We start from the raw sequence: 12,729 nt of genomic DNA, 5'->3' as shown, positions 1-12,729 counted from the left end.
TAAAAATGGACAAATGCTGCCAATTTTACTTGTTAAGTATCTCTTAATCTACCCACTTTTCTCATTCTTAACTTTTATGCCAACCACTGATAGAACCTTTTTTTTTTTTTTTTTTTTTTTTGAGGCGCTTTTGAGTCCCGCTCTGTCGCTCAGGCTGGAGTGCAGTGGCGCGATCTCAGCTCACTGTAGCCTCCGCTTCCCGGGTTCAAGCAATTCTCCTGCCTCAGCCTCCGGAGCAGCTGGGACTACAGACGCGCACTACCACACCTGGCTAATTTTTTTTTATATTTTTAGTAGAGACGGGGTTTCACCATGTTGGTCAAGCTGGTCTTGATCTCCTGACCTCGTGATCCACCTGCCTCGGCCTCCCAAAGTGCTGGGATTATAGGTGTGAGCCACCGCGCCCGGCCCCTTCCCTCCCCCAACCCCTCACCCCCACCCCCCGCCTTTTTTTTTGAGACAGAGTTTCGCTCTTGTTGCCAAGGCTGGAGTGCAATGGCATGATCTCGGCTCACCGCAACCTCCGCCTCCCGGGTTCAAGCGATTCTCCTGCCTCAGCCTCCCGAGTAGCTGGGATTACAGGCATGCGCCACCATGCCTGGCTAATTTTGTATTTTTAGTAGAGACGGGTTTTCTCCATGTTGGTCAGGCTGGTCTCGAATTCCTGACCTCAGGTGATCTGCCCGCCTCGGCCTCCCAAAGTGCTGGAGTGTGAGCCACCTCGCCCGGCCACAACCTTTTTTTTTTTTTGAGACGGAGTCGTCGCCCAGGCTGGAGTGCAGTGGCGCGATCTGGGCTCACTGCAAGCTCCGCCTCTCGGGTTTGGCCATTCTCCTGCCTCAGCCTCCCAAGTTGCTGGGACTACAGGCGCCTGCCACCACGCCCAGCTAATTTTTTTTGTATTTTTAGTACAGATGGGGTTTCACCATGTTAGCCAGGATGGTCTGGATCTCCTGACCTCGTGATCCACCCGCCTTGGCCTCCCAAAGTGCTGAGATTACAGGCGTGAGCCACTGCGACCGGCCCAGGCCACAACCTTTTTACTCATGTATCCATATCTACACCTGTCTCCATTTGGTACATTTGATACAGCCAGCGTATTAATCTTAAAAAGGAAATCTAATGTCACAATACTGCTTAAAAATCATTCAATTAATTCCAGCACTTTGGGAGGCCAAGGCAGGAGGATCACAGTTCAGGAGATTGAAACCATCCTGGGCAACATGGTGAAACCCCGTCTCTACTAAAAATACAAAAATTATCTGGGCCAGGTGATCAAGGTTAAGGTGATAAGTTGTGATGATAGCACACCTTGATATCATGTGATGAAAAGGCATTTAATCTTTGTGGTATTGTTTCCCCAAAACCCATAATCCCAGGAAAACATCAAACGTAAATTTGGGGACATTGTACAAAATACCTAACCAGTATTTCTCAAAACTGTCAAGGTCATCAAAAACAAAAAGTCTGAGGAAATTTTCACATTTAAGAGGAGCCTATAGGCCAGGCACGGTGGCTTACACCTGTAATCCCAGCACTTGAGGAGGCCAAGGTGGGCAGATCACAAGGTCAGGAGTTCAAGACTAGCCTGGCCAACATGGTGAAACCCTGTCTCTATTAAAAATACAAAAATTAGCCAGCGTGGTGGTACATGCCTGTAATCCCAGCTACTAGGAAGGCTTAGGCAGGAGAATCGCTTGAACCTGGGAGGTGGAGGTTGCATTGAGCCCAGATAGTGCCATTGCACTCCATTCTAGGCGACAGAGTGAGACTCCAACTAAAAAAAAAAAAAAAAAAGAGGAGCCTATAGAGACACAGTGTGGTACCCTGGACTGGATCCTAGAACAGAAAATAGATATCACTGATATCACTGGAAAAACCAGGAAAAAAAGTTTGGAGTCTATTTAATAGTAATATATCAGTGTTTCTTAGTTTTGTCAAATGTGCCATGGTAATGTAAGATCTTAACTTTGGGGGAACTGGATAAAGGATATGTGGGAACTGTTAGTATTATCTCTGCAACTTTTAGGTGAATTTCCAATTATTCCAAAATGTTCATTGAAAAACAAACAGATGGCTGGGCACGGTGGCTCACACCTGTAATCCCAGCACTTTGGGAGGTGGGGGCAGGCAGATCACGAGGTCAGGAGATAGAGACCATCCTGGCTAACTGGGTGGAACCTTGTCTCTACTAAAAAAAAAAAAAAATACCAAAAATTAGTGGGGCGTGGTGGCAGGCACCTGTAGTCCCAGCTACTTGGGAGGCTGAGGCAGGAGAATCGCTTGAACCCAGGAGGCAGAGGTTGCAGTGAGCCAAGATTGTGCCACTGCACTCCAGCCTGGGTGACAGAGTGAGACTCCATCTCAAAACAAAACAAACACAAACAAACAAACAGACACTGGCTGGATGAGGTGGCTCATGCCTGTAATTGCAGCACTTGGGGAGGCCGAGGCGGGTGGATCACCTGAGGTCAGGAGTTCGAGACCAGCCTGGCCAACATGGCAAAACCCTGTCACTACTAACAATACAAAAAATTAGTCAGGCATGGTGGCGGGAACCTGTAATCTCAGCTATTTGGGAGGCTGAGGCAGAAGAATTGCCTGAACCCGGAAGGCAAAGGTTGCAGTGAGCTGAGATCATGCCATTGCACTCCAGCCTGGGTGACAGAGCGAGACTCCGTCTCAAAAAAAAAAAAACAAAAAAAACAGACAAACAAAATACAAGCTCATGTCATCTGGACCCAGGTTCTTCAGCTTCATCTCGTGCCTCTCTCCTCTTGGCTGTTGGTTGATTAGCCATTGTGGCCACCTTTCAGTTCCTCTAAAATATCATGCCATGTTTCCCTTTAGAACCTTTGTATATACAGTTGTTTCTTCACGAAAAATTTTCCAGTTTTTCTCTCTTCCCTGTTCTCACTCTCTCACCTAAAGAATGCATACTTAGCCTTGTGATTTCAGCTGAAAAGTCATTTCCTTGGAGTGGGGGTGGGGGTGATGGTGGAACGGGGGAAGGAGGGGTCGCCAGCAACCTCCTGATCTATCTAAATGGAGAGAATGCTCTGTGCAGGCTGGCTGTATTATCGTTTGCGTGATAATTTTATTTCTTCCTGCAAATTGGCACTTGGTTTATACATTGATTAGTGGTAGTACTTCCCAAACACAACCAGTGAGACCGCATGGCACTTGGTTATTGGGTTTTCCCTGGTGACACTGTGGCTTTTCTTTTAAATTTCTACAATGACTACCTACCACCCTGAGCTGAGGGAGTCAGCCCCTTCTGAAAACTAGCTTGCCATACCACCCTTAAAGTGTGCTGCAGCGCTTCAGCTATAGCTCCATCAGCAAAGAGTACAATGGGGTTTCTTCTCTTGACCTGGACTTCCAACAGCAGCTGGGGATTTTATTAGCTTAATAAGTTGCTCTTCCCACCTCGTCGCATGACACAGCCTTCCCTCACTGACTCAGCAACTATCTGCCGAGCATCCGTTCCACACCAGGCCTGGTGCTGAGCAGTGAAGATACAGGTGACTATAGAACATGGGACGGTCTCATACTTCACAGGATGAACAAGAACAGAGCTACAGAGCTAATAAAACAGTGCTGTGACAGAGGAGGAGGTGCATTTTAGTGTCAGTTTTGGAGATCGTGGGTTAGAATCTGATAACCTTTATGTAGTACGTACGTGAGCTAGGGCAAGACACAGGATTTCCAAACCTGTTTCCTCTTCTATAAAAATACTGTAATAATATGTACTTTGTGGTTCATTTTGAGGAACATAAGAAATTTAACTTGGCACCTGGTATTTAGTAAACTCAAAAATGGTACCTATTATCACTGGCCTTATTGTAGTCCAGATGCCCGTTCTCCTCTCATCCTTCAGTGTTGTTTTTTTTTTTTTTTTTAGACGGAGTCTCGCTCTGTTGCCCAGGCTGGAGTGCAGTGGCATGATCTCGGCTCACTGCAAGCTCCGCCTCCCGGGTTCACGCCATTCTTCTGCCTCAGCCTCCCAAGTAGCTGGGACTACAGGCGCCCACCACCATGCCTGGCTAATTTTTTGTGTTTTTAGTAGAGACGGGGTTTCACCATGTTAGCCAGGATGGTCTCGATCTCCTGACCTCGTGATCCGCCCGCGGCGGCCTCCCAAAGTGCTGGGATTACAGGTGTGAGCCACCATGCCTGGCCTCATCCTCCAGTTTTTAAATTTTTCCCATACTAATCAGCCTTATGTTTACCCACAAGAATCCACTCACACGACTGTGCAATAAGGACCACTGAATATTTTGTCAGGGAGAGAGGTGAGAGGCCACATAAAATATAACTGAAAAAAAATTCCTCTTAGACATTTTTATTCTTCAAAGTTTCTCTTCCTGGCTGTGTTGTTTCTAGGGACTTTCCCCTTCTCTCCTCTCCCTCCAATGCAGGAGAAACTAGCCTTCTTATCCCCACAATCTTTTCTTTGTATTTGAGTGATTTCCCTCTACTCTTCCCTTTGGGAAGCAACTTTAAGTCCTGTAGTCATCTTATGTACAGTAGTTGAGGGATCATGTTTTTATCATTTTGGCTTCTAGCTCTCTACCCCAAGTGTCTTCCAGAAGTACTTCTTAAAAAAGAAGTCATACACATGGTACTTTCCTAGGAGGAGTTCTAGTGAATAAAACGCCTGTCACTCAGACTGGAGTGCAGTGGTGCTCACTGCAGCCTCAACCTCCTGGGTTCAAGTGGTCCTCCTGCTTCAGCCTCCCAAGTAGCTGGGATCACAGGTGTATGCCACCACAACTGGCTAATGTTAAATTTTTTTTTGTAGATATGGAGATCTTGCTTTGTTGTCCAGGCAAGTCGTGAACTCTTTAGCTCAAGTGATCCTCCCCTCTCAGCCTGCAAAAGCTTTGGGATTACTGGCATGAGACACTGTGCCCAGCTACATGTTTTTTGACTTAACACATAGGGTCAACCAAAATTTCCATGTTTTTCACAAGATGGTCTCTCCTATCACATGCTTTCACAATGTTTATTTAACAGTTAAAAATTTTTTTGAACTTTTATTTTGCACTAATTTTAGTTTTACAGAAAAGTTGCAAAAACAGTACACTTCATCTAGCTGCCACCAACATTAACATCTTATATAGTTGTAGTATGACTATCCAAACAAGGAAATTAACATTGATACAGTATGATTAACCAATCTACAAATCTTACTGGTATTCCCCAGTTTTCTCACTAATGTCCTTTTCCGGTCCAAAATCTAAAACAGATCATGCAGTTTAGTTGTCATGTCTCCTTAAAGCTATGACAATTCCTCAGTCTTTGTCTTTCATGACTTTGGGACTTCTGAAGATTACTAGTCTGGCATTTTATAGAATGTCCCTCAATTTGGGTTTGATGGTTTCTCATGATTAGATTGAGGTTATACATTTCTGGCAGGAATATAACAGAAAGCTGTGTCCTTTCCAGTGCATCATACTGGGGGGAACATATGTCATCTTATTAGTAATGCTAACATTGACTACTCAGTTAAGGTGGTGTCTGCTAGGTTTCTCCACTATTAAGTTTCTTGTGGGGATATATTTTTAAGATTATGGTGTTTTTGTGATTATGATGTTTCTCATCATTCTTCCACCCACTAAGTTTAGCATCCATCAACAGTTTTCATCTGCAACAATTATAACTGCAATGTTTGCTTAATGGTGATTTTCCATTTCCATTATTCCTTCCACATTTATTAACTGGGATTATGTGATAAGGAAGCATATCTCTTCTCTCCTAGTTATTTATTCATATCAGTGTGCACTATGGATATTTATTTTATGGGTTATGATGTAAGATTATCATTATTTTGTTGCTCAGATTGTCCAAGCATTAGCCATTGGGAACCCTGATTCAGCTCCTGGCTCCCTCTTGTCATGCTCCCTTCCTTTCAGAGCATGTCCTTGCTTTGCGGCTCCACAAGATACTCCAGTCTCGGCTCTGATTTTCACTGCCCCAACTCTAGAATCAGCCATTTCTCCAAGAAGCTCTTTTTTTTTTTTTAAATTGGAAAATGATATTAAGAAACCAAGATCTTGATGTTAGATTTCATTGCTACTGGTGTGTTATTGCTTCCAGGTCCTCTCACCAACAGAGCCAGTTAATAAAATATAGAAAAAAATGTAAACAAAGATATTTCTGTATATTTTGTATCTTTTTTTGTTTTTGTTTTGTTTTTTTTTACACAATATTTATTGAGTGCCTCCTCTCCCGAGTCCTTGCAGTCTCTAGGTCACTTTTTCTGCTTGTAGATTTTGTACGCAAGCCCCAGAAAGATGGCTGGGAGCAGGGGTGCTGCGTACTGTTCAGTGAGACCCATAGTGTGGCTGTAACCGTCTTCCTCATACTGCAAGAACACGGCCGGCAGATCCAGCTCCTCATACAGTGCCTTCACCTGGACTACCTTCTTGGCCTTCTTCTGTCCGTAATTTTCCTTCAGGATCTGGTACTGTTCCAGAGTGGATCGTTGCAGACACTGAACCACCAGCCAGCTGCATTTGTTGTCCTGGATGTCAGTGCCAACTTTGCGGGTCACAATGGGGTCCCCAAAGAGGTCAAGGTAACCATCTTGAATTTGAAAAAACTCTCGATCTCCAGTAGGATCTTCTAAGCATTGGCGTGCTGCTTCTCACCATCAATTCCTACCATGTACATGGCTGCAGCTACAGGAAGGTAGAAAAAGTAGAAAGCTGTCTTGTACTTGACAATAGATTTGTACCTCTTTTCAGTGAATCTGCCAAAATCCACATTGTCCTAGGGGGCTGTGATGAGGTCCAGGGTCTGCCCAATCTCAGGCTGATAGGAAATCTGCAGGAAGAGCTCGATCAGGTTCAGGTAATAGGGCTGTGCTTGGCAATAGAGCTTCAGCAGGTAGTAGATACATGCTTCCAGAAGGATAGCATAATTGATGGCATCCTACCCCATGCCCATCTTCTGATAACAGCAGATCTGTCCCCAGCAGGTGAGGGATGAATCCATGATGTCATCTGTCACCAGGAAGAAAGCTTGCAGCAGTTCCATACACCAGCCCACAGTCAGGGTCCTCTGGAGACTATCAGCATCCTGTTTCCTTGTCTCCACCAGCTGCTAGCACCATCAAACCCCGGTGATACTTGCCTCCAATGGCATTGTACTCCAGGACCTCCTTGAGCCGGGCAATAGCATCTCCTGTCTCTGAGTGCCCCATCTCATCCTCAGTCAGCACCCCAACGATCTGGGAGAAGTGCTGAAAGAAATCCTGCTTTTCTTGGGCATAAACATCTGATTTCTGGTCCCCATTCATTCTGAGGGAGGAGCAAAGGGCTCTGTTCCTGGATGCGGGTTCCTGCCATATCTATCTGTGTGTGTACACGAAAAACCATGTGTTCATACCTCGGATTGACACCTCTGATTCTAATCCAAAACAACAGGGGTCATTCTAGCCTTCCCCCTTTTCTTATTTGTAACTTGTTTTTCCAACAGGGAGAATCCTGATTGTCACTGGTCACAACAACTTTACTTATTTGTTCAATGATATACAGATACAGATAAGGTAGGTTCACAGTTGCTAATTTATACCCCTGTGAAAAACAAATGTACTAACCAGAGGACAATATTTGTATGAAGTTGTTTCTGTCTTTAGTCTTATGACACAGTCAAAATAAAAGTTTACTACATTACTTAAGTATTTTCTTCTCCACCCACTTTGTGGTGGTGATGTTAGTTATTTATAACACAGTTTTTTTTTTTCTGCTTGCATTCTATTTTGGCTTGCCTCCACACCCTGGTTGACTGGATGTATGTGTGTATGTGAAACATTACTGTGGTTCTGAGTCAGAACTATATACAAAGCTACAATCAGAGAAATGCTACTCTCTCCTCATCACTGCTACTCCGTTCCCATCCTCCCATTGTTTCCACCCAGCTCTCACCCTTTCCCTGTAGGTACCCAAAGTTTGTTTTCGGTTTATGTTTACTGCATTCCCCCTACAATGTATATTTTCTTTTATCTCTTTTATTTTAGGAAGATATAATTCACATAACATTAAACTCCCTTTTAAAATGTTCAATTCAGTGGTTTTTAGTATAGTCAAGACTTGTGCAACTATCACCACACTCTAACTTTAGAACATTTTCATCAACTCAAAAAGAAATCCTGTACCCCAGTTCCACCAGTTGCCCCAGGCAACCACTAATCTACCTTCTGTTTCTATGGGTTTGCCTGCTCTGGACATTTCATATAAACAGGATCATACAATACGTGGCCTTTTGTGTCTGATTTCTTTCACTTAGTATTCCTTTTTTTTTTGTTTTAAGACAAGGTCTTGCTCTGTCACCCATGCTGGAGTGCAGTGGCATAATCATGGCTCATTGCAGACTGCCTGGGCTCAAGCAATTCTCCTACCTCAGCTTCTCGAGTAACTGGGACGACAAGTGCGTGCCACCATGCTTGGCTAATATTTAAAAAATTATGATTTGTAGAGATGAGGTTTCGCTATGTTGCCTAGGCTGGTCTCAAACTCAAGGGCTCAAGTGATCCCCCCACCTCGGTCTCTGAAAGTGTTGGGATTACAGGCATGAGCCAGGCAGTATATCATTTTCAAAGTCCATCTGTGTCACAGTATATACGAGTACTTCATTCCTTTTTATAACTAATATTCTGAGGTATGAAAATTCTACATTTTGTTTAGACATTCATCAGTTGGTAGAAACTTGACAGAAATTTCCACTTTTTCATTATTGTGAATAGTGCTGCTATGAACACTCATAAGCAAGTTTTATGTGAACATGTTTTCTTAAGTATATATGTAGGAGTGAAATTACTGTGCCATATGACAACTCTGTATTTAACTTTTTGAGGAACTGCAAAACTGTTTTCCAAAGTGTCTGCAGCATTTTACATTCCCATGGGTATGAGTTTCAATTTCTCCACATCCTTGCTAATACTTGTTATTTCCTTTTTTTTTAAATTACAACCATGCTAGTGGGTGTGAAGTGGTATCTATTTGTGGTTTTGAAGTGCATTTCTCTAATGACTAATGATGTTGAACATCTTTCCATGTACTTAAAGGCTATTTATATATCTTGTCTGAAGAAATGTCTAGTCAAGTCCTTTGCCTATTTTAAAATTGGATTATCTGTCTTTTTATTGCTGAGTTGTAAGAGTTCTTTTTATATTCTGGATACAAATGCCTTATCAGATACATAATTTGCAAATATTTTCTCCTATTCTATAGGTCGTCTTTTCACTTTCTTGATGGTGTCCTTTGATGCACAAATATTTAAGTTTGATGAAGTCCAATTTACCTATTTTTTTCTTGTTACTTGTGTTTTTGGGGCCATAACTAAGAATCCACTTATGAACTTGATGATGTAAGTGATGAATAATTTATGCCTATTTTTCTTCTAAGTGTTTATTGTTTTAGCTCTTACATTCAGGACTTTGATCTTTTTTGAGTTAAATTTTGAATATGATGTTAGGCAGGGGTCCAACTACCTTCTTGTGCATGTGGACATTCAGTTGTCCCAGGACTGACAACTAGTGTTTTAGTTCTCCTTCTCCCTCTCATGTTTTTTGACTTATTACAAATTATTAAGGGCCTAATTAATCATAGATAAAGATGAGCATATTTCCCCAGCCATGCTTATTATCTTCCTAGTAATTATTCAAGGCATCCAAAAATTGAATGTGATAAGTTAAGCCTTGGTCCTAGCCCACAAGGTGGACAGAATGATGCCCTGGTGACAGAGCTGTTCTAATTCAAGGATGGAGGGAGTGGTAAAAGGTAAGAGGCCATCAGTTCAGCCTCACTGGCTGGCTCCTTATCCTGTAGCTTTCAATCCTAACCTCTAATGGGTAAAGCCCAAAGGTCAGCTCTTCTCTCCTATTCTGGCTTAAATTCAGTATTAATCAGCTGCTAACGAATTGTTGAGCTTCTATGGGTAGCTCAGGTTGATGCTGCACTCTTTCTAGTAATCTACCCAGGAGTCCAGTTGAACTGTACTTGTCTTTTGGAGACAAGTCTCGCTCTGTCGCCCATGCTAGAGTGCATTGGCGCGATCTCGGCTCACTGCAACCTCCGCCTCCTGGGTTCAAGCAATTCTTCTGCCTCAGCCTCCTGAGTAGCTGGGGTTACAGGTGTGCGCCACCACGCCCACCTAATTTTTGTATTTTTAGTAGAGACGGGGTTTCACCATGTTGGTCAGGCTGGTCTCAAATTCCTGACCTCTTGATCCACCTGCCTTGGCCTCCCAAAGTGCTGGGATTACAAGCGTGAGCCACTGCGCCCAGCGGAACTGTGCTTGTCTTTTAACTATTTTGCTTTGTCAACGATCTTGCTTTAACACCTCGGAATTGATCTAACAGGCGGATGTGGGGTAGGGTTGGAAAAAAGCACCCTTTCTTCTCATTATATAAGAAATTACATTATAGAAATTTGAGAAAAATAAAATGAAGAAAAAAAAATCACCTATATCACAATCCTCTGATATATTTTTTTCCAGTTTTTACTATGCTTTTATAAAATAAACTTGACATTATAATAGATATTTACTTTTATACTGTTTTTTCTCTTTCTTTCTTTCTTTCTCTTTCTTTCTTTCTTTCTTTCTTTCTTTCTTTCTTTCTTTCTTTCTTTCTTTCTTTCTTTCTTTCTTTCTTTCTTTCTTTTCTTGTGTCACCAAGGCTGGAGTGCAGTGGTGTGATCATAGCTCACTATAACCTCTTTGAACTTCTGGGCTCAGGGGGTTCTCCTGCCTCAGCCTCCTGAGTAGCTGGTACTATAGGTATGAGCCACCATGCCTGGATAATATTTTGAATATTTTTTGTAGAGACAGAGGCTCGCTATGTTGCCCAGGCTGGTCTCGAACTCCTGGCCTCAAGTGATCCTCCACCTCAACCTTGTTCTTTTCTTTTTTTTTTTTTGTTTTTTTGAGACGGAGTCGTGCTCTGTCACCCAGGCTGGGTGCAGTGGTGTGATCTCGGCTCACTGCAACCTCTGCCTCCTGGGTTCAAGCGATTCTCCTGCCTCAGCCTCCTGAGTAGCTGGGACTACAGGTGCGTGCCACCATGCTCGGCTAATTTTTTGTATTTTAGTAGAGATGGGGTTTCACCATGTTAGCCAGGATGGTCTCGATCTCCTGACCTCGTGATCCACCTGCCTTGGCCTCCCAAAGTGTTGGGATTACAGGCGTGAGCCACCTTGCCTGGCCGTTTTTTTCTTAACATTATAATATAACCATTCTTTCATTTAAAAATTCTTTTAAAACATTAATGAAAAGAGAGATGTGTCTAATTTCACAAGGTACAAATTTTTTACATGGAGATTGTTTTTAGTTTTTTACTATTATAAATATTTCCAAAATAAACATTTATGTACGTAAATATTTTTTCCAGATAATTACTTTTTTAGGTTAAATTACCAGATCTAGAATTATCTGACCTAAATCTATGAATATAGTTAAGCTCTTGGAGAATACTGCCATATTGTTTTTCAAAAAGCTTACTGTAGACCAGGCACGTGGCTCATGCCTGTAATCCCAGAACTTTGGGAGGCCAAGGAGGCGGACAACTTGAGGTCAGGAGTTCAAGACCAGCCTGGCCAACGTGGTGAAACCCTGTCTCTACTAAAAATACAAATAATTAGCCAGGCATCGTGGCGGGCACCTGTAGTCCTAACTACTCAGGGGGCTGAGGCAGGAGAATCGCTTGAACCTGGGAGGCGGAGGTTGCAGTGAGTCAAGGTGGTGCCATTGCACCATCTAGCATGGGTGACAGAGTGAGACTCTGTCTCAGCAACAACAACAACAAAAACCAAAGAGCTTGCTGTAATTTACACTTTCATTGACTGTCGTATGAGAGTGAGTGCCCTTTTTACCCCAAAACATTGTACCTTAAGACAGGGTAAGAAGCAATATGATGAAAAGGAGGAGGTAAATGGAAAAGAGAGATCAGGCGGTAAATGGAAAGGGGAGATCAGGCCATCACTTGAGAGAGAGTATTCATTTCTGAGTTCCCTCCTTCTCCATGAGTATGTGATGGGGCTATTTTGCCATTCTGATTTTCTTGGGGGCTTTTAGCCTTGCCTTATCATGCGTCTAGGGAAACAGAAGATCTTCAATCATAAGATGCTTTGGTGCTGCTGGCATTCAAACTTATCATTTGACAGGGAGGTGAAGGAAATTAAATCGCACAGTCTGGACACTTTGGAACATCCTCCCTCCCTCTGTCTTTTCTTCTCACCCTTCATATCTGATTGACAAATCCTGCCACTCTGCCTCCTCTCTGTCACCACCTCTCCATACCTATCACATTCTCTAGTTCAGGCTGTCATCATCCTTCACTTGAATAGAATGAACAAATTACCTATGTTCTATTTATCGAACAGTACGCGTACAGTAGTGAAAATCATTAACTAGGGCTAAATTTTTATTTTAAAATGCAGTTAGATTTGTTACTAGTTGGATGCATCTAAATTATCGAACTAAAATATCATGCCAAATTTGTCGTTTGCTTACAACTTTATCATGGGTTTTTGCTGATAAAACTTACTTGAGGTCTATAGCTATGTCTCTATATTGTATCTACATCTCCATATGAAACAGAGCATTTCAGCTCTTTCATACTCCATCATTGTGAATGAAATTAAATAGGAAATTTCAAGCTGGTAGGGAAGAAACCGATGGCAATGCTTGAGGAGGAGAGGGATCAAATGAAATGCTGAATTG

General features: G+C 42.7%; 1 pseudogene; it reads right to left on the bottom strand.

Moving 5' to 3' along the window:
• Positions 1-6,256: 6,256 nt before the first annotated feature.
• Positions 6,257-7,342, bottom strand: LOC101154171 (farnesyl pyrophosphate synthase-like; annotated as a pseudogene).
• Positions 7,343-12,729: the final 5,387 nt, after the last annotated feature.

This window comes from Gorilla gorilla, chromosome 16 (genome assembly GCF_029281585.2).
Source record: "Gorilla gorilla gorilla isolate KB3781 chromosome 16, NHGRI_mGorGor1-v2.1_pri, whole genome shotgun sequence".
Lineage (NCBI taxonomy): Eukaryota > Metazoa > Chordata > Mammalia > Primates > Hominidae > Gorilla > Gorilla gorilla.
This window is presented reverse-complemented; position numbering and strand designations above follow the sequence as displayed.